The sequence below is a fragment of the Sapajus apella genome, unplaced genomic scaffold (genome assembly GCF_009761245.1).
Source record: "Sapajus apella isolate SASKATOON/1434 unplaced genomic scaffold, GSC_monkey_1.0 scaffold36, whole genome shotgun sequence".
Taxonomy (NCBI): Eukaryota; Metazoa; Chordata; class Mammalia; order Primates; family Cebidae; genus Sapajus; species Sapajus apella.
The window spans coordinates 28,640,555-28,660,233 of record NW_022436976.1 but is presented as its reverse complement, the minus strand read 5'-3'; the positions used below and the strand labels follow the sequence as shown (position 1 = coordinate 28,660,233).

The following is a 19,679-nucleotide window of genomic DNA, read 5'->3' as shown; positions in this document are numbered from 1 at the left end:
TGTCAAATTGTGATCCCCACATGTCAGGAGAGGGGACTGGTAGGAACTGATAACCTGAAAAGGTGAAAGTGACTTTGGATCTGGGTAAGGGGTAGAGGTTGGAACAGTTTGGGGGACTCAGAAGACAGGAAAATGTGGGAAAGTTTGGAACTTCCCAGAGACTTCTGTTGAATGGTTTTGAACAAAATACTGACAGTGATATGGAAATGAAGTCCAGGCTGAGGTGGTCTCAGGTGATGATGAGGAACTTATTGGGAAATGGAGTAAAGGTTACTCTTGCTGTGCTTTGGCAAGGAGACTGGTGGCATTTTGCCCCCACCCTAGAAATCTGTGGAGCTTCGAACTTGAGAGAGACAATTTAGGGTATCCGGTAGAAGAAATTTCTAAGCAACAAAGCATTCAAGAGGTTACCCAGATGTTTCTAAAAATGTACATGCACATGAATGAAGAAAGAGATGATTTGAAATAGGAACTTATATTTAAAAGGGAAGAAGAGCAGAAAAACTTGGTAAATTTGCAGCCTGATCAGGTGGTAGAAAATAAAAACTCATTTTCTGGGGAGAAATTCAAATGAGCTGCAGAAATTTGCATGAGTAATAAGGTGCCAAATGTTAACAGCCATGACAATGGGGAAAATGTCTCCAGGGCATTTCAGAGATCTTCACATCAGCCTCTTCCATCACAGGCCTGGGGGCCTGGGAGGGAAAAATGGTTTCATGGGCAAGACCCACCCCCCAACCCACTGCCCCCTGCTCTGTGCAGCCTCGGGACATGGCACCCTATGTCCCAGCTGCTCCAGCTCCAGCCATGGCTAAAAGGTACCAAGGTACATCTTGGGCTATTGCTTCAGAGGGTGCAAGCCGCAAGCCTTGCCAGGTTCCATGTGGTGTTGGGCCTGCAGGTGCACAGAAGGCAACAGTGTGAGAGACTCCATACAGATTTCAGTTGATGTATAGAAATCTCTGGATGTCCAGGTAGAAGTCTGCTGCAGGGATGGAGCCCTCATGAGGAACCTAGTGCAGAGGGGAATAGGGGTTGGAGGCCCCCCCAGAGCCCTCACTGAGACAATGCCTAGTGGAGGTGTGAGAAAAGAGACACTGTCCTCCAAACCCCAGAATGGTAGATCCAATGACAGCTTGCACTGGGTACCTGGAAAAGCCACAGGCAGTCAATGTCAGCCCATGAAAGCAACCTTGGGGACTATACTCTGCAGAGCCCTGGGATAGAGCTGCCAAAAGCCATGGGAGCCCACCCCTTGAATCAGCCTGCCATAGATGTGAAACATGAAGTCAAAGGAAATTAACTTGAAGCCTTAAGATTTAATGACTGTCCTACTGGGTTTTGGACTTGTATGGGGCCTTTAGCACATGTTTATGGCCAATTTTTTCCTTTTGGAATGGGAACATTTACCCAATGCCTTTACCCATTGTATCTTGGAAGTAACTAACTTGTTTTTGATTTTTACAGGCTCATAGATGGAAGGACTTGCCTTGTCTCAAAATGAGACTTTGGACTTAGACTTTTGAGTTAATGTTGGAGTTAAGACTTTGGGGGACTGTTGGAAAGGCATGATTGGTTTTGAAACATGAGAAGGACATGAGATTTCAGAGGAGCCAGGGTCAGAATGATACAGTCTGGCTCTGTGTCCCCACTGAAATCTCATGTCAAATTGTAATCCTCATATGTCAGGGGAGGGGTCTGGTGGAAGCTGATCAGATCATGGGGGCAGATTTCCCCCTTGCTGTTTTCAAGATAGTGAGTGAGTTCTTCAGAAGATCTGATCATTTAAAAGAGTGTGGTGCCTTCCCCTTCACTATTTCTGCCTCCTGCTCCATCATAGCAAGATGTGCTTGCTTCCCCTTCTCCTTCTGCCATGATTGTAGGTTTCCTGACTCCTCCCAGTCAGGCTTCCTGTTAAGCCTGTGGATCTGTGAGTCAGGTAAATTTTTTTTTGTTTTTTTTATGCTTTATTATTACTTTATCAGTATTCATTTTCATTTGCCATTAACATATTGTTATAATTAAGCTTACGGTATAAAGAAATAAGGATCCTGCATGCTGTTTTTTTAAGGAGGTTTTATTCATGCACCATGAGATGGGCACAGGTACTCAACTCCCCAGTTCTGTCTGTTCTTCAGTTTGTATAAAACATTAATAATCTACATTTTTATTTGATAAAAGCATTACATTATTTCAAAAAAACACTGGTATAAATGTTCTTACACAGAGGGCAGTGAGTATGGCCATTAAAGATAAGTGTGAAAACCTGTATGGGGGGCAGATTTAAAAGAGAAAAGTTTAAGAGGAGGAACAACAGGAGGAATAGGAGGAAGCAGGAGAGTGGGTCAAAATAAATGTGGTTGGGAATCTAAAAAAGGCTAGTAACTGAAGAAGATTGTTGATAATGAAAGAAAAACTTGAATTAGCATGTGAACCACCAAAAAAAATACACATTATTCATGTTTTCTTTTGGTTGCCAGAAGAAGCTATTTTATGATCATTCTTCAAAGTGTCTGTCTTACTTAAGTCCTACTTTGGGTTTCAGGAATGCAGAAATTTGAGCAGTAGAGACGATACGCAAGCAAAATACAAATGGCTTGTCCTTTTCATTTAGATAGATTTCGATATAATTTTAAAATTTAGTGAAAGAACATTTGAAATACCCAAATTCTAATTCCAGCTCTCTGATGAACCTGAGACCAGTAAATGTGTCTTCATCTTTAAATCATGGGATTGTTGTAGCAATAAATTGAGAGAAAACTTCTACATTTTACTTTAGAAAGCGTGAGTACTATTCATTGTACATTTCCTTCTTTATCCCCATTTCCTTGTTTTTCAAGTTTTTCTTTTTTAAATTTCTTTACTTTTTTGTGCTGAGGAGGGATTTACTTCCAATTATGTGGTCAATTTTAGAGTAGATGTGATGTGGTGCTGACAAGAAATGTATATTCTGTGGATTTGGGGTGGAGAGTCCTGTAAATGTCTATTAGGCTTGCTTGGTCCAGGTCTGAGTCCAAGTCCTGGATATCCTGTTAATTTTCTGTCTCGTTAATCTGTCTAATATTGACAATGGGGTGTTAAAGTCTCCCACTATTATTGTGTGGGAGTCTAAGTCTCTTTGTAGGTCATTAAGAACTTGCTTTATGTATCAGGGTGCTCCTGTATTGAGTGCATATAAATTTAGGATTCTTAGCTCTTCTTGTTGCATGGGTCCTTTTACCATTATGTAATGCCCTTGTCTCTTTTGATCTTTGTTGGTTTAAAGTCTACTTTATCAGAGATGAGAATTGCAATTCCTGCTTTTTATTGCTCTCCATTTGTTTGGTAAATCTTCCTCCATCCCTTTATTTTGAGCCTTTGTGTATCCTTGTATGTGAGATGAGTTTCCTGAATATAGCACACTGATGGGTTTTGACTTTTTATCCAATTTGCCAGTCAGTGTCTTTTGATTAAGGCATTTAGCCCATTTACATTTAAGGTTAATATTGTTATGTGTGAATATGATCCTGCCATTTTGATGCTAGCTGATTGTTTTGCCCATTAATTGACATAATTTCTTCATTATGTCAATGCTCTTTACCATTTGGTACGTTTTTGGAGCGGCTGGTACTGGTTGTTCCTTTCTACGTTTAGTGCTTCTTTCAGGAGCTCTTCTTATAAAGCAGGCCTGGTCGTGAAATCTCTGAGCAATTGCTTGTTCATAAAGGATTTTATTTCTCCTTCACTTATGAAGCTTAGTTTGGCGGGATATGAATTCCTAGGTTAAAAGTTCTTTTTTTTAAGGATGTTGAATATTGGCCCCCACTCTTGTCTGGCTTGTAGGGTTTCTGCTGAGATCTGCTGTGAGTCTGATGGGCTTCCCTTTGTGGGTAACCCAACCTTTCTCTCTGGCTGCTCTCAGCATTTTTTCCTTCATTTCAACCCTGGTGAATCTGATGATTATGTGCCTTGGGGTTGCTCTTCATGAGGAATATCTTTGCGGTGTTCTCTGTATTTCCTGGACTTGACTATTGGGCTGCCTTGCTAGGTTGGGGAAGTTCTCCTGGATAATATCCTGAAGAGTTTTTTCCAGCTTGGATTCATACCCTCCATCACATTCAAGTACACCTATGAAATGTAGATTATGTCTTTTTCTTCATACATCACTCAGTCTCAGGTAGTTCTTTATAGCAGTGTGAGAACAGAATACAAGCTTCTATCTTTTGTATTTTCATGAATTTTGAACTTCACTTATTTGATGTAGTAGATTGCTATGGCAGAGATTGCAGGATGTTTCTAAAACCCCTATGGTCATGGTGCTTCCTCTGTAGTACACAACTACATTACATTTCCAAGGCTTCCTTGTTGTTAGGAAAGCCTTGTGACTGGTTCTAGCCCACATAGTATAAGTATAAGCAATGAGTGTCATTTTTAGGCTTGGCCTATAAAGATCACTTATGTGGGTGTTCTTCTATGCCCATTCTCCTTGCTAGTTGGCTAGAAGGCAGACCAGCCCCAGGAACACCTTGGAAGCTACTTGTAGAAGATGGCAGAGCCTCCTTTGGCCTTTGTTCCTGAATGACTGCCTGCAAAACAGACACCCTCCAACTGGTTCACCTACTCAGTCCTATCACATGAGCAATAAATTAACTTCAATTTTGCCTGAATGATTATACAGGCATTACTTGGTATCCAAGGGTGATTAACTCCAGCACCCCTGTGGGTACAAAAACAAGAGGATGCTCAAGTCCCTGATATAAAATGGTACAGTATTTGCATCTAACCTATGCACATCCTCCCATATACTTTAAATCATCTCTAGATTACTTATAACTAACACAATGTAAATTATATGTCAATAGCGATTCTATTTTATTGTTTTTAAAATCTGTATTATTGTATTGCTGTTTTGTTTTCATGTTTTTTAAAAATATACTTTCAATCCATGGTTGGTTGAACCTGAGAGTGTAGAACCTGTAGATGAGAAACCTGTAGACATGGGGGGTCAACTGTACATTTTTATGAGAGTGGCTACAATTACTCTAGCATAACTGCACACTCCTTTAGGGTGGAATCTATGGCAATAGATCCACCACAGAATTCGAACAGTGCTTAGCCAATAGTATATATTCATTAAATATATAGTATGCTTCTAAACGAATTTTTAAAAAGTGAACAAACATAAGACTGTATTGACTAACAAGTGCCAGTGTTGAAAACGTGTCCTTGAATTTGAAGTCATGAACTTTTTGAAAATTGACTATAAAAACAGTGTTCAGAGTATTACAGTTCCTGGCTTTCCTGCCATGTAATTCTAAGCACATATTGATTTCGAAGCTCAAATCTTTGCAATTCTCTGATAATGCTATTCCTCAGAATAATGAAGCAGGAATGTCTCTTATGCCCACAATTGTGCTAGCTGTATAGAAACTGTGATTTTCTTTAACCACAGGTATCTGCATTTGCTCAGGCCCTCATTACAGTATATGAGACATTATTTAATCTCCAATGACTTTTTCCCTAGCATTTTCCTCCTTCTCATGAGACCCAGTTGAGTCCCTTGCAGTTGCAGAATTATTCACTATCATAGGTCCCAGGATAATTAACAGAATTAAGCCACCTGCTTTTTCCTGCCCCTCAAACAAGATAGGTATATTAAGTTTATGATCCCTAGACATGGGCAGTGCCAAATCAGACCATCTATAAAGGTTTCACACAGTGCTTCAGGCTTGAGTCAATTATTCAATTGTCAAGTGTCTACTGAAGGCTTTTCAAGTGCTTTTTTCTTTTTTGTTTTCTTTTTTGCCAGTGAGGAGCTTATGATCCAGCCAAGGCAATAAAACAAATAGTCAAAGTAGCACAGTAACTGAATTTTGATGTGGACCTTGTGTGTACAGAGAAAAACATTCACATTTTGCATTATGTCAATTTATTTACTCCACCCTTCATTTGTTTATTAAGTATTATGTCCAGGTCTTATTCTAGAGGCTGGACATTTAACAGTGAATAAGGCCCCTGGCCTCATAAAGTGATCGATCATTTTTGTTTGTTTTGTTGTTAGTTTTGAGACAAGGTCTCACTCTGTCTCCCAGGCTGGAATGGAGTGATGTAAACACACTCACTCTAGCCTCAGTCTTCCAGGCTCAACCAGTCTTTCTGCCTTAGTCTCGCAAGTATGTGGAATTCCAGGTGCATGCCACCACCTCAGCTAATTTTTTATTTTTTGTAGAGATGGGGTTTTGTCATGTTTCCTAGGCTGGTCTCAAACTCCTGAGCTCAAGCCAGCCACCCACCTCAGCCTTCTAAAGTGCTAACGTTATAGGCATAAGCCACCACACCCGGAGTCAACCTTATGATCCTACTTACACTTTGATGAAAGCACACCAAGACTTATTTTGCGTTTGCACATGCTATTCCTCACCCTAGAATGCACTACAGCTCTTTCTACTACCTAATCCCACTGATTCAGCTTTGTACATGTGAAAACTATTACTCCATGCAGACTTCTGCTCAGATATTTCCTCTTCTGTTATGCTGCTCTGATAATCTACTGTTTTCACATTAAAACATATCCTACTCTGTGTTCCTTACGTTCATTTTATTTTTGCATTTTTATTGTTATAATTAGGGACATATATGCTTATCTTCCCTCTTAAGAGGTAGTTTCAGAAGGCAAGCCCTGTGTCTTATTTACCTTTAAATCCCAAAGTCTGAATTCAGGACTGGCACAGAAATTATTCAGCAAACTTTTGCTACACTGAATTCAACTTCAGAGGAGGAAATCAAATCCCCCCAAAATAAAAGTGCTTGCCCAAGACCACAGAACTAGTTAGCAGCAGAGCTGAAACCAGATCAGTGCCCTTGCCCAGATTAATCAGATTCATTGCCATGGACCATGTGGTTTGTGGGAATTTTGCAAGAAGACACAAATGTTAATTCCTCACCTCAGTTGGCAGAATGTTGTACACCAATCTGTCTATGTTTAGTGTATAATTATTTATGTCACTAATGTTTCAATATCTTTCTATGTACTTAGGTTATAATTGTTGAAGAATAAAATATGTAAAAGTGAAATACTGGAATACCTATGTGAGGAGGTCATAGTCTATGGGGAGACCAGCAAACGTACTAAAAGCTATAATAGTTACCTTCCTCCCTCTATCACATTTAAAAATTTTTAAGGGCAGGCTTAGTTTCTTTAGAGGCATTCCTATTGCCTAGCACAGGAAACTGCTTTCCAATAAACTGTATTTAAAATAAATTCACTCCAGCAAATCTTTCCAAAATTTTTCATTTCCCTATCCTGAAGTAAGAATCCATAGCTTTTCATAATTTATACTTGCCTATTATTATAGACTATTGGGCCCACACCTAAGATTTGTTCACCAGGCAACAGCTGTTCACTAATTTATTATTTTAGCAAATATAATTATTTAATATTTTACCTAAATTACTAAATCCTTCATATTCATATTTTCATGTCATCTTTTTAGGGGGGCTACTTTTACTCCTCTTTAGATGAGAAATCTGAGACCATGGAGTTACAACTTGACTAACGTCATCCAGATGGCATTTTTCACGGCCAGGATTTGAACTTAGGTCTTTCTGGAATCAAAGCTCATGTTCTTCTTACTACTTCAGAATTCAAAGGATATATGTGTGGTGGTGTGGGGGGACACAGAGGTGTATGCAAGAAAGTACAGCACTAATTGGCTGAAAGAACAAAATGTAGTATCATTGAATTTATAGAGAAACCATATATTATTGCAAATGATATATAGTTTTAATACTTTGAGGTGTGTACCTGTCCAAATGTCATTCCAGGAAATGCTAGCAGATCTTACGAAAGTGAATGATCATCCCCTGAATATGCCAGTTTAAATGGTTAAGTGTCTGTGTAAATGTGAAATCTTTTTTTTCTAAGTAAAAGGTCTTGCTGCAAGAAGAATGGCTTTGGGGCTGCCAACTTACAGGGCCTTTTCTGAAAACCCAGTCATTATGTTGCCTTGATATTACCGTTAATCATGAGTATCTTTAGAACTTACTGAAATAAGATTTTTTTGGGGAGGATGTACACAGTCTCATCTAATAGGCAGATAAATCTCCTTTAGAGATCAACCTTGTGAAATTGTCTAGGCTGCCAGAACGGAATAATTTTGTAAAATAAGTATTTTAAGGTTTAGTGTTTTATACAGCCAATCACCTCGAGCACACTGAAACAGCCAGTAAGAAGTTTAAACACACTCTTGAAGAGACAAAAAGAGACATCACTGGACAAGGTCTTATAACTGCTGCCCCCTTGATTTTCTCATTTCAGGACTTTTATCAGCTCAGTTTCCACAAAAATCAAAGGAAAAAAAAATCTTCCCTTTTAACTTGGTTATTGAAAATAGAAAGAATTTTTTTTTTCCTTGCCGGTCTCTGAAACCCTTTTTCACCAAACAAGACCTGCTGGGAGGAGTTTTCATTCTTTGTTTGGAGACAATAATTTTGGAAACAGAAAACTGTGAACTTTCTATGAGATCAGAGGATTTGGAATGGGCACATGGTGTGCTGAGGCACCAATAGGGAATGGCCTATGTCAGTAGCCCCCAGAACACAGGCTCCATGGAGACCTCCCAGGCCACAGGCCTGTGAATTGATGCATAAGTCACGGGGCAAGATGAAAGTGAAACACACCTCAAGCTATCTTGCTTTTCCTTTAAATCCTTAAGGATAAGTCACAGCCATTGTTACCCCAATATTAGTGAATCAAAGACTTCAAAGAAGATTTTTTCTATAACTTAAAAGAGTGATTTAAGAATGAGGAAATGCCATTTATATCCAATGCAAAGATACATTTATTTGCCCTTCCCTTATGCTTAAAAAAGTTTCATCCATCACTGACTAATTATCAGCACAAATCTGGCTCACAGCCTATATTCTCCTATTTGATTCTGTAGCAGGTGGATGAAATTTCAGCCAAGGTAAACCCAGTCCCTGCAATCTAAGTCCTGCATTAGAAACTCATAGCTTACCCTGAAGGAGCCTAGATCAGGTGAGGGCTCTTACTCTATTTGATTCCATTGATAATAACAATAAACCTCAGGACTATTTCAAGGAGACTGTAACTACACTGAGTTTATTTCCATGAAAATCAAACAAAACAGTTTGGTGATTTCCTTTAAGATAGATTAAATGTAAGGTTTATTGTTCTCTTAAAAAAATGTTTGCTTATGTATCCAACAAACAGTTAACATGAAGTCTCTTGTTCTAGTTGGGGAAACAGAGAAATACACCAACAACGAAAATATGCTGTGATCAGTAATACAAATAAGTATAGATGATTTGGTCACTGAGAAGGGCACCCAACCCAAGAGTATGAGGGCATGTATTACCGGCAAAGATTCAGAGCTGAGAGAGAACAAGCCCCCTTTATGGCTTGTCAAAAGCTGGGTATGGCTGGAGTACAATTATGAAACAAATGAGGCAGACGGCAGGCAGATCAAGGGGCTTAAAAATCATGCTAACCTGAAAGATTACAAAGTAAGAAAGTGGCAGGACCAGTTTTACATTTCAGACAGATATAGCCCAGACAAATGAATGGGCTAAATCATTCTGATGGGAGAAAGAGACCAGCAGTCCATACAATGGAGACACCCTTGCCCTCTTTTAATTATTAGGAAGTTAGCGTCAGCTCTTTCATCCCACCCTACTGCAGTGTCCCATATGAGGAGTGAGTCATCTGATCCTTGAGGCTGGGAACAGCTAGGAGGAGTGGAGCTCTTCTGCTTTGAGATCTGCATGAGGGCATGGGGCACATTTGGGTCAGACCAACCAGGGTAAGCTCTGCCCTTGGATGTGCATTAAGAGCGGTGGCCATGGGAGGCTACAAGGGTAGCACTCTGTCCTCATCCCCATTACTGGCTGAGTGACTGTTAGTTCTACACACCTCATTTTAACTCAAGTAGGACTCCAGGTATAGACCTGGGAGGGACCTAAGTCAGGTGCTCCATCCCAGCTTTGCCAGGTAAAAATAGACACTTTTATCTCCCTTTGGCTCCTGTGTCTGATTTGTAGTTGGCTCAAAATGCAAAGGAGAGGGGCATGATGAACCAACCCTCCAAAAGATTCCCCAGCAAGGGCCCAAATCACATGATGACAGACGGGTAGGAAGGAGGAAAGAGAGTCCAGAGGTAATGAAGTTTGGATTTGGTGATCACCAGGATACGGTATCATCAGTAAAAGACAAGCAATCTTTTAAAACTACCACAAAATGAAACAACTAAAACACCCTTGAAATGAAAAATAGAAAGTCCTGCAAGTTAGCACTCTTATTTCTGTATTTCTTGATATGGTTAGTGGATCTATTTTTCATATAAAACTTTCTTGTGTCAAAAACCATATTACAACCATCCTCTACTCCCCATATATTTTAGTCTCTGTGATGAAAAATAATTGCATTGAAGGGGGAAGGGTGCCATGTTTGGACTTCCTTAATCAGTGCATTACCTGATAGGACATTTATTAAGGATAAAACATTTCTTTTATCCCAATAGCTGCCTCAGCAGTTGTTAAGATGAGTAGGGGGAGGGGAAAGAAAGCCTTTATCATTTCCTGATCTCTCTAGCAAATTGCCAATTTATGCACAGAATATTACAAATACTGCTGAATTATTTGAGCCTGGAATTAATTTAAAGAATCTTCCCCTTCTTTGAGTGCCCAGGGATTTGGCTTATCTTTATTTGCTGAAGGAACCATGTCACTGAAAGCAGTCCCAGGATTATTTCAAGTGAATGAATAATGAAATTGCCCAGCTTCCTAATGGTTTCCAAATTCCATGACTACCTCGGTACGCTCTCCTGTGCTGGTTCATCAGCTGGGCTTCTCTCACTGTGGGTGAAGCCACCAGGCTCAGAAGCAGGAGCTTCTGCATTCAGTAATTAAGGGCAGTGAGGAAAATCCATTGTCACCAGGGTTACTGAAGGCTGCTTTGGAAAATGCAGAAAAGATATTTCATCCTTCAGACAGCATCATTAGGGTAACACGCACAAAATAATCAATTACCAAAAGCAGCTATTTTTTAATAATCCTTCACTGGTGTGAAATCACTTAATCACATCAGAAATCATTGCTCTTGCTAGAGGTAAATATACACCAAATAAGAGGGTGAACTTCTTAGCTTTAAAACAAAAGCACATTCAGGAAGATAAACTAAGAATTCGAATAAATCACTGTTTTACACAGAGTTGCCTATGTACCATGACTAACCTCCTAAAACACTCCACTCACCATGTTGGTTGGCTATATAACCAGCAGCTGTCTGGGTTATTTCTTTTCTTGCTAAGCAATGAATATTTATTGTGGAAAATTTGAAAAATATAAATATGAGGATAAAGACAAATGTATGCTTACTCTAAAAAAATCAAAGATATAGAGATATATATATTTACTATTTAGAATATTTCCTTTCAATAAATGTTTCAACTCATCTCCAAACACGTACACACACACACACACACACACACACACACACACACACACTTGAAAATGCAGACCTCCATTTCACTTTTTCACCTAGATCATAAGTATCTTGTCAAGTCCTTAAACATTAAAAAAAAATAGCATGCAACATTCTTTATGTCCATAATGTAGAAGGTAAAAGACTACTATTTTTTTTCTTTTTAGTGTTAAATCCCCAACATATAAAACAATGCGTGACAAATATTATGTGCTCAATAAACATCTCATGAAAGGATAAATGAAATACCAGAATGAAAAAAGAAACAAATTAGTGGCTTTTCCTCTGAAAACAGTGTCAGGTAAAGCTGGTCAACCACACTGCTTCTCCAAGAAACCAATAAATATGTTAGAGGCAGGCTCTATAACAATCATTTCTCAAGTTTATAAAACTTGAGCCAAACCTGTGTATGAAATTATCTTAACTCATTTTATCATATACTTTATCTTCTATGAATCCAAAACAATGCACCTCCTCTAGCATGACAACTAATATCCAACTCTTCTGTATTGTTAAAAAACAAAACAGGCTGGGTGAGGTGGCTCCTGACTGTAATGCCAACGTTATGGGAAGCTAAGGCAGGCAGATCGCTTGAGCCCAGGAGTTCGAGATCAGCCTGGGCACCATGGTGAAACCCTGTACTAAAATTACAAAAAAAATAGCTGGGTGTGGTGATGTGTGCCTGTAGTCCCAGCTATTTGGGAAGCTGAAGTGGAAGGATCACCTGAGCCCAGGAGGTTGTGGCTGCAGAGAGCTGAGATCACACCATCGCACTCCAGCCTGGGCAACACGGAGAGACTCAGGTTCAAAAAATAAACAAACCAAAAACCACGACTTTTCTTTAAGAATATTCTAGCTTCTTTCAGAGTCTACAGACTAAATTAGAATATTATCCCAGAATACTGACAAGGCCCTCTTATAATATTTCTGATAATTCTGTTGAACTGCCATCTGAAAGCATTAAAATAAACAGGTGTAAATATCTACTGATGAAGCATTAAACTTGAGATATCCTAAAATTACTGCATGCGAAGGGCTGCCATTTCCTGACTATTCAGCTCTTTAGGTGCAATTTTGGTGTATTTGCCTTAATGTACCATTTATTAAATGTGTATCTTAAATCAGCAGTGAAATGAAACCAACATCATTAATTCCATAAAAATCAAGGAACCAAAGTGTGTTACATTGCCCTGTGCATTGTTATCAGCATGTTACTTCCCATGCTGGATATTACAATTGCTTGATATCATCCCTTATTACTTTAAAGGCAATTTTACATTTCACATCCAAATTAATGGCTAATCTCAAAAGGCTTATTATGTTTAATTACTTTTTGTTCCCAAATCCTCTTTCACCCTGCACATTCTTTCCTTAAATGATGCTCAAAAACTCAAAGTGCAATCAGAGAGCACAAAAGTTGTTAAATTGTGGATGCTAATTAGAATAGAGACAGGATCTGGAAAATAATTTCTCTAAATCCCACAGCAAGGGGTCTCTGAGATTCATAAAAAGGTCATAGTTGATCAGTTTAAAGATCTGGCAAAGGACAAAGGTATGGGGTCCAGCTCTGACTCAAACATGTCATGTCCTTAAGCAAGTTGCTCCACCTCTCTGGTCTTCATCATCCACATTTACCCATCAGAGGCTTCCCTGCACCACAGCCAGTACCACACTCAGATACACAAAGGGTCAGTCAAGCCCCAACTTTATCCACAGCCTCAGCCTGGAACTGCTCACTCTTAGACATGTAACACTCAACATTCTAAATACCACAGATCTTTTTGGATTCTGATCTTATGCCTTGTTTCCTTTTACTATCTTGCCTTGTTCTTCAGACTCAAATCCTTGAATAATAGTGCCAGTTCTGTATTCTCAATTTTCTTATTTATCAAGATTTGTATTTGCTGCTCAGCTAGGCAGTTTCTTCCTGACATAGGACAAGCCTTGGCTTTCTCCAGAAACACCGTGGACTCTGGGGTCCAGCTCAGACTTCCTGGACTAGCTGGCCTCTGTTTGCCAAAGCAGCCCCCAGTAAGCCCTGGCAGTCTAGCAGCCACTGTTCCTAGACTGGAGCCATCCCAGTCCCTAGGCCTAGTCTGACTGAAGCAGGATTTATACCATAGGTTTCAGTTTCTTTTCTTTTCTTTTTTTTTTTTTTTTTTTTTTCTTTTTTTTTGAGACAGAGTTTCACTCTTGTTGCTTAGGCTAGAGTGCAATGGCGCCATCTCAGCTCACCACAACCTCCGCCTCCCAGGTTCAAGGGATTCTCATACCTCAGCCTCCCAAGTAGCTGGGATTACAGACGTGCACCACCACATCCAGCTAATTTTTTGTATTTATAGTAGAGACGAGGTTTCTCCCTGGTGGCCAGGCTGGTCTTGAACTCCTGACCTCAGGTGATCTGCCCGCCTAAGCCTTCCAAAGTGCTGGGATTATAGGCGTAAGCCACCATGCCCTGCCAGGTTTCAGAATTTTAGGGGTTGGCATTTAAGTTGTTTTTAGAAAGCTGTGATGTGGGCTCAGTGGTCTTATATGAGTTTCATTCACTGACAGACCTGGGATCAAGAATCCTCAGAATGACATCCTTGCCAAAACCTTGTTTCCCTAAACTGAAATAATAAACCCCTCTTGGCCGTGGTCTCCACTCTTGGGCTTTGTTGAATTACCTTTCCCAGCACTCAGACTGGCTCTAGGAAAAGAGCTGGACATGAGTCCCTTACTTGGTGGCCATGGTCCTGTCTCCTGCAAACTGCCTAGATGTCTCCAACACTACCAGCTGCTTCCACAGTGCTGACTGCCATGTCCAATCTCCAAAAGTGTGCTCTGTTAGGGCCTCTGGAATTCTGCTGTGCTAACTGCAACCTGATTAAAAACTTAATGCCTAGTATTTTCTTTGTATGTTTCTATAGTGAATAATTTACATGTATTATATCTTTTACATCCTCCCAATAACCCATATAGGAAATGTATATTATCCCTCTTTAAAGATGAAGAAACAGAGGCCAAGAGAGGTGGCTTAGGGTTCCACAGAAATGAAAGTATCAGAACTTAGACTTAATCTATGTATTTTATTGACAGGTCATTTTCTCTTTCTATTTGTATTTGTCTCCTATGTGGTTACAATGAATTACCCCAAACTTGGTGGCCTGAAACAACCGAAATTTATTTTCTCAAGGTGTTGGAGCCAGGAGTCTGAAATCAGTTTCCCTGGACTAAAGTTAAATTATCATAAGGATCATGCTCCAACAGGGGACTCTGGGAGAGAATGTACCCCTTGCCTCTTCTAGGCTCTGGTGGCTGCAGGCATTCCTTGGCTAATGGCCACAACATTTCACTCTCTGCCTTGTGATCACATTACATTCATCCTCTATGTCAAATCTCTCTCAGTCATCCTTTTAAAAGAATACTTGTGATTGTATTTATTTAGGGCCTACCTGGGTAATCTCCCTACCTTAAGAACCTTAGTTTAATCACCCCTGCAATGTCCCATGTAAGGTAACATGCCAAAATTCTCGGGAATAGAATGGGAATGTTTGAAAGGTGACTTTTTCAACCTGTGACACTAGTAAATAATCCATTTCCAATTTTCATAATAGAAAGCACTGGATTTTTAGCATTGCAGGTAAAAAATTAATACTCATCAAAGTGAATTTTCTAGATTTCCATAACAAGTTGTATTTCTCACATTCATGATCTCATAAATTCTTCAAAGCAGCAGGGAAGTGGGCATTAGTAGGTCCATATTACAGCAGAGGAAACTAAGGCTCAGAGAAAAGAGATTCTCACCAAAAGTCACACAGTAAGAAGGAGGCAGCTGAGATGTGAACCCAGTATTCCTGACTTTCAAGTGAGTGTGACCACTTTTCTGCCTGATCAATCATCATCCTCCCTGGGATCGTTTCCACCCCGGGATCGTTTCCACCCCAACCATTTCCCTTCTCATTTCCAGAGGACAGATGTGTCCTCTCCCCTGCACTGCCATCAGCTGGAGAGTCACCAGGGCCACTCTGCTTTTGCTCATCAGAGCTGTGCTGTTTGTCCTTCTCTTCTAACACATCGAGATCATGATTTTGATGAGCTTTCTCCCAAATCGCTTTCCTCATCCATAAATTGCATTACTTTCTCCACTTGTAATTATTCTACATTTTTGTACTTTGAACTACATTTACCATCTGCTAGCCCAATTACGCAAATGATCCAAATCCTTTTGAATCTGGTTAAATTGTTCGACAGGATTTGCTCGCTCTCCACTTCTAAAATCATCTGTGAACCTGGATGTGACACATCGAGTCATAAATAGATGGGAGTGGGAAGGTGGGAGGTGGGGGTAGGGGTGGGAGTGATATGTCAGCATGATGTCAGGGAGAGAATGGGAGGCACAGGCTTGGTGAGGAGGGTTAGCTCTGCACCCACATCCCCAGGAGCCAGGGAGATAATTGTATCAACCTCTGAATGTGCAGGTTCAGCACCTTTGATGTCTCATTTTCTCATGCAACAAAAAATGAATTCTCTATTTTCATGCCTGTTTAGAAGATTTTTGTGAGGATTAATGAGATGGTTTTGATTAAGCACCTCGGAGAGAAACACTACATAGATCACTGGCATCTGGTTAATATTATACACTTAGCTGTTGTGAAACAGAAACCACAGTCACAACTCCCTGTACCAACATTCTATCCTTTGGACTCGGCCTTCCCTTTTTGAATCCAGGCCCCTGTCTGATGTCTTTGGGTCATTCAGCCAAGAAACTGGAGTAAGTCCAGCTGGGGAGACAGAGAACATGGGCACAGCCCTTGTCCTCAGAAGACTCACAGTTGAGACACCAGGGAGACCAGTGCAGAAGTGAATGAGATACAGTAAGGTGAGGCCTACCATGAGGGAAGCAGAAGAGGCTAAAAGAATAGTAAGGACTTGCTGGCTAGCCAGAGCATAGGATTCCAGCATGAGAAGTAGCTGGACTAAGTATTAACCATCAAGTAGGAGCTGGTCTTGAGAGAAGGAAAAGAATATTCCAAGGCCGGGTGAACCACATGTGCGAAGACTTAAAAAAAAATGTAGGGCAGGGAAGGTTCCAGAAGGTTTGAGACCCTGCTGGTTCCTGGTCAGCAGAGGCAAGGCAAAGCAATGTGAGAGGCTGCAAAATACACAGAGTAAAGGACACACAGTTGAATGGATAAAAATCTGTAATTTATGTGGGTCATAGCAAAACTAGTATGCCACAGAAAATAAAGAGGTTATTCATCAGTTTTAAGAGGAACTCTTCCGTCTGCCAATTGCTGCCAATTATTTCTGAGCTTCTGCAACTCTGCCATGGGTACTGAATGATTAAAATTAGAAGACATCGAACGCTATATTAGAAGGTCTTCACAGCTTTTCAGATAATTGTTTGTTGTTGTCTTTAACATCAACCTCTATTTCTTCTTATTTGCCAATTTTTCTGAGGAAGAGAGATTTTTTTCAAAAACAGGACACAAGTTTACACATTTCATAGTTTGTTCCTGATTGTTAATTCATAACTGAAATCATCCTTAGAAAACTTTAAGAACCCTACAATATAAACATCAGTGAATTAAATCCTAGGCACACAGAGAACTCTGCCAAGAAGCCTTACCAGCCTGCTACGCTAGTGTAGAGATTTAGCAATGCAAACCTTCACCCCACAAACACTCACCAAGGCCTACAATATACCAGGGCTGTGCATGGTGCTTAGACACAGAGAGAAGAGCATGATACAGTCCCTACCTTCTTTCACGGTGATCATAATTCAGTGTCAGCGACCTAAGAATCCACCTAATACTACACGTGAGTAAAGCCCCCATTCACTGTGTGCTTCCTGAGTGCCAGGCAGCCAAGTCAGCTCATTGCTCATATCATCTCATTGCATCTTCATAAAAACCTGTGGGAGGGGATCTCTTGGCACATCTGATTACAGGTGATAAAACAAGGCTTCATTTGCCAAACTCATCCAAATCCTACACCCAGCAGTGAAATGTAGAGCCACAGATCAAACCTGAGGCAATATGAATTCAAAGCCTGGTACCCGAACCCCTGAGAACTAGACTACCTGTTAAGAGTCAATGACATAACACAAACCCACAGATTCTGAGGCTGCATAGCACAGAAAAGGGCCTTTATAGGATCCTCTAAGTCAATCCCCTATGAGACACAGAGAAGTCAGGGGACCCACCGAAGGCCACAAAGCAGGTTTGCAGCATCCAGTACTCTAGGTTTTCTCGGTCTTCACCATATACCTTCCCCATCACTGCATGCAAGCAGGGCCTGGGCAGTTCTCAGGCCTCCCTGTGCCAGCACTTTCAGTCTGAAGGAGTTGGTTTCTACCCTACAGCATGGAAGCATGGTTAAAAGGGCTCATTCTGGAGACAACCAGCCTGAGTTCACCCTCTAGTTCTGCCACCTTCTGCTGTGACCTTGGCCAAGTTATTAACCTCTCTGTGCCTCCATTTGTTCCCCCATTAAATAATAATAGCTGTGTAGATTAAATGAGTCACTACATACAAAGGGCTTAAACCAGTACCTGGAGAGTAGCAAGCACGCAATAATAGGCAGTTACATTATGATGACCACTCCCACCCTCCTGATTTGTTCTTACACACTGGCCCTCTGGCACCTCAGCCACCCCACCTGCCACCCCAACCTCTGCAAGAAACACAGTCATTGTGTTTCTTCACCACTCTTCACTTAAAATCAATCTCCTTGGCATCTGACATTTTATCAGACAAACTTATACAGTATCCCTATGTATTCAACAATGAAATGTTTATTTTATAATGAGAGATGCTAGAAGTTAAAAGGCCTTTCAGAGGTCTCAGGGCAATTTCTTTCTCTCCCCACTCCACTTTGCCCCCATAACAAGGTTCACCTTTTACCGTTCTTAATAATTTACTTATTTAGCAAGTGTGTTGTTTAACTCTGCTCTCTGCTCCCACTGGCTCAATGTAAGATCCATGAAGTCAGTGATCCATGTCTATTTTGGTGTATCCCAAGCAGCTAGAATTGATAATATGTGTTGGTCTCAGCATGAGCCAGACTTACTTCTCCATAGAGTGCTACCAAGAAGGGAGGAAATGACAAAAGCATCACTCAGCTCAGTACCTGGCACACAGTAACCACTCAGCACATCTGTTGACTAGTGAACAAAGTATCAGACAGGCCACGTGCCAGCAGAGTGACCTTGGACAAGTCACTTCCATCTGAGTCAATGTCAACCTGTAAAATGATAATCATACCATGTGTCTCACCGATTGCTATGCCTGTTAAATAATATTAAGTGATCATTAAAAATACTTTCCCAGGCTGAAGTGTGGTATAAAAATGTCATTGCTATTATGTATGGAAGACCAGGACATCAACAGTCATTGATTTATTTATTATTTATCATTCATCTGTCCAGTACCTGCAACAGGCCAATGAAAAGAAAAGACACACAGCAACTGTCTTCAAGAAGTTACTGACTGGAGGAGGGAGGAGAGAAGAGGATTTGGGAGGCAGGGATCAGTGAAGTATTTCCAGCTGGTCAACAGGGGAAACGATTCTGTCAAGCAAGCAAGGAAGAAAAGGATGCAGCTGGCATGGGTTGGAAAGTTGCATGCTGGGTAACTTAAATCTATTAATACTTAGAACCACTCTTGTCATTGGGCATTGTTATTCCCATTGTGCCGTTAAGGAAGCTGATTAAATGACTGTCCCAAGGTCACACAGTCTTCTGTGGCAGAGGCCGCATTTGAACCAGGCCTGCTGAACTGAAATCACATTCAATTTTTGCATCTCTTTGAGAGCTCTTAGCCACAGTGGGTGCCATGGTTAATACTGTAGTTGAAACTTCATGCCCCAAGGCCTGTACTCCTGCCCCCAGATGCTTCCCCTAGAGCCACCCACAGGATAAAGGCAGAGCACTGAAACCCACAGTTTGCCCTTACCTGCAGCCCAGCCACCAAATAGGGTGTTATACTGCAATTAGCTGACAAGTCCCCAAAGTCAGTGATTCTACTGACACCTGCTTTCTGCTCTTACCACCCAGAGTTCTTTGTAGGAAATTCATTTGCATTTATAAGACACTCATTTATATCCAGACTGACCCCTTTGTAAGGTAAGGAACCCATAATGCGAAATGTGATCAAAAGCATCCCAGAGCCTCTTCTGCTGAGTGCAATAGGCAGGAGCATACCGACCTGCTCCCAGC

General features: G+C 40.6%; 1 protein-coding gene and 1 long non-coding RNA gene across 11 annotated transcripts in view; one reads left to right on the top strand and one right to left on the bottom strand.

The window, feature by feature from the left end:
* The window catches only part of DAB1 (DAB adaptor protein 1), a 1,264,232-nt gene that overhangs the window by 248,749 nt on the left and 995,804 nt on the right, over positions 1–19,679 (bottom strand). The gene's annotated exons all lie outside the window — the stretch shown is intronic.
* On the top strand, positions 87–19,398 carry LOC116564118. The gene is made up of 3 exons (XR_004274734.1): positions 87–406; positions 9,642–9,644; positions 19,385–19,398. It is a non-coding gene; the product is annotated as an uncharacterized LOC116564118 (long non-coding RNA).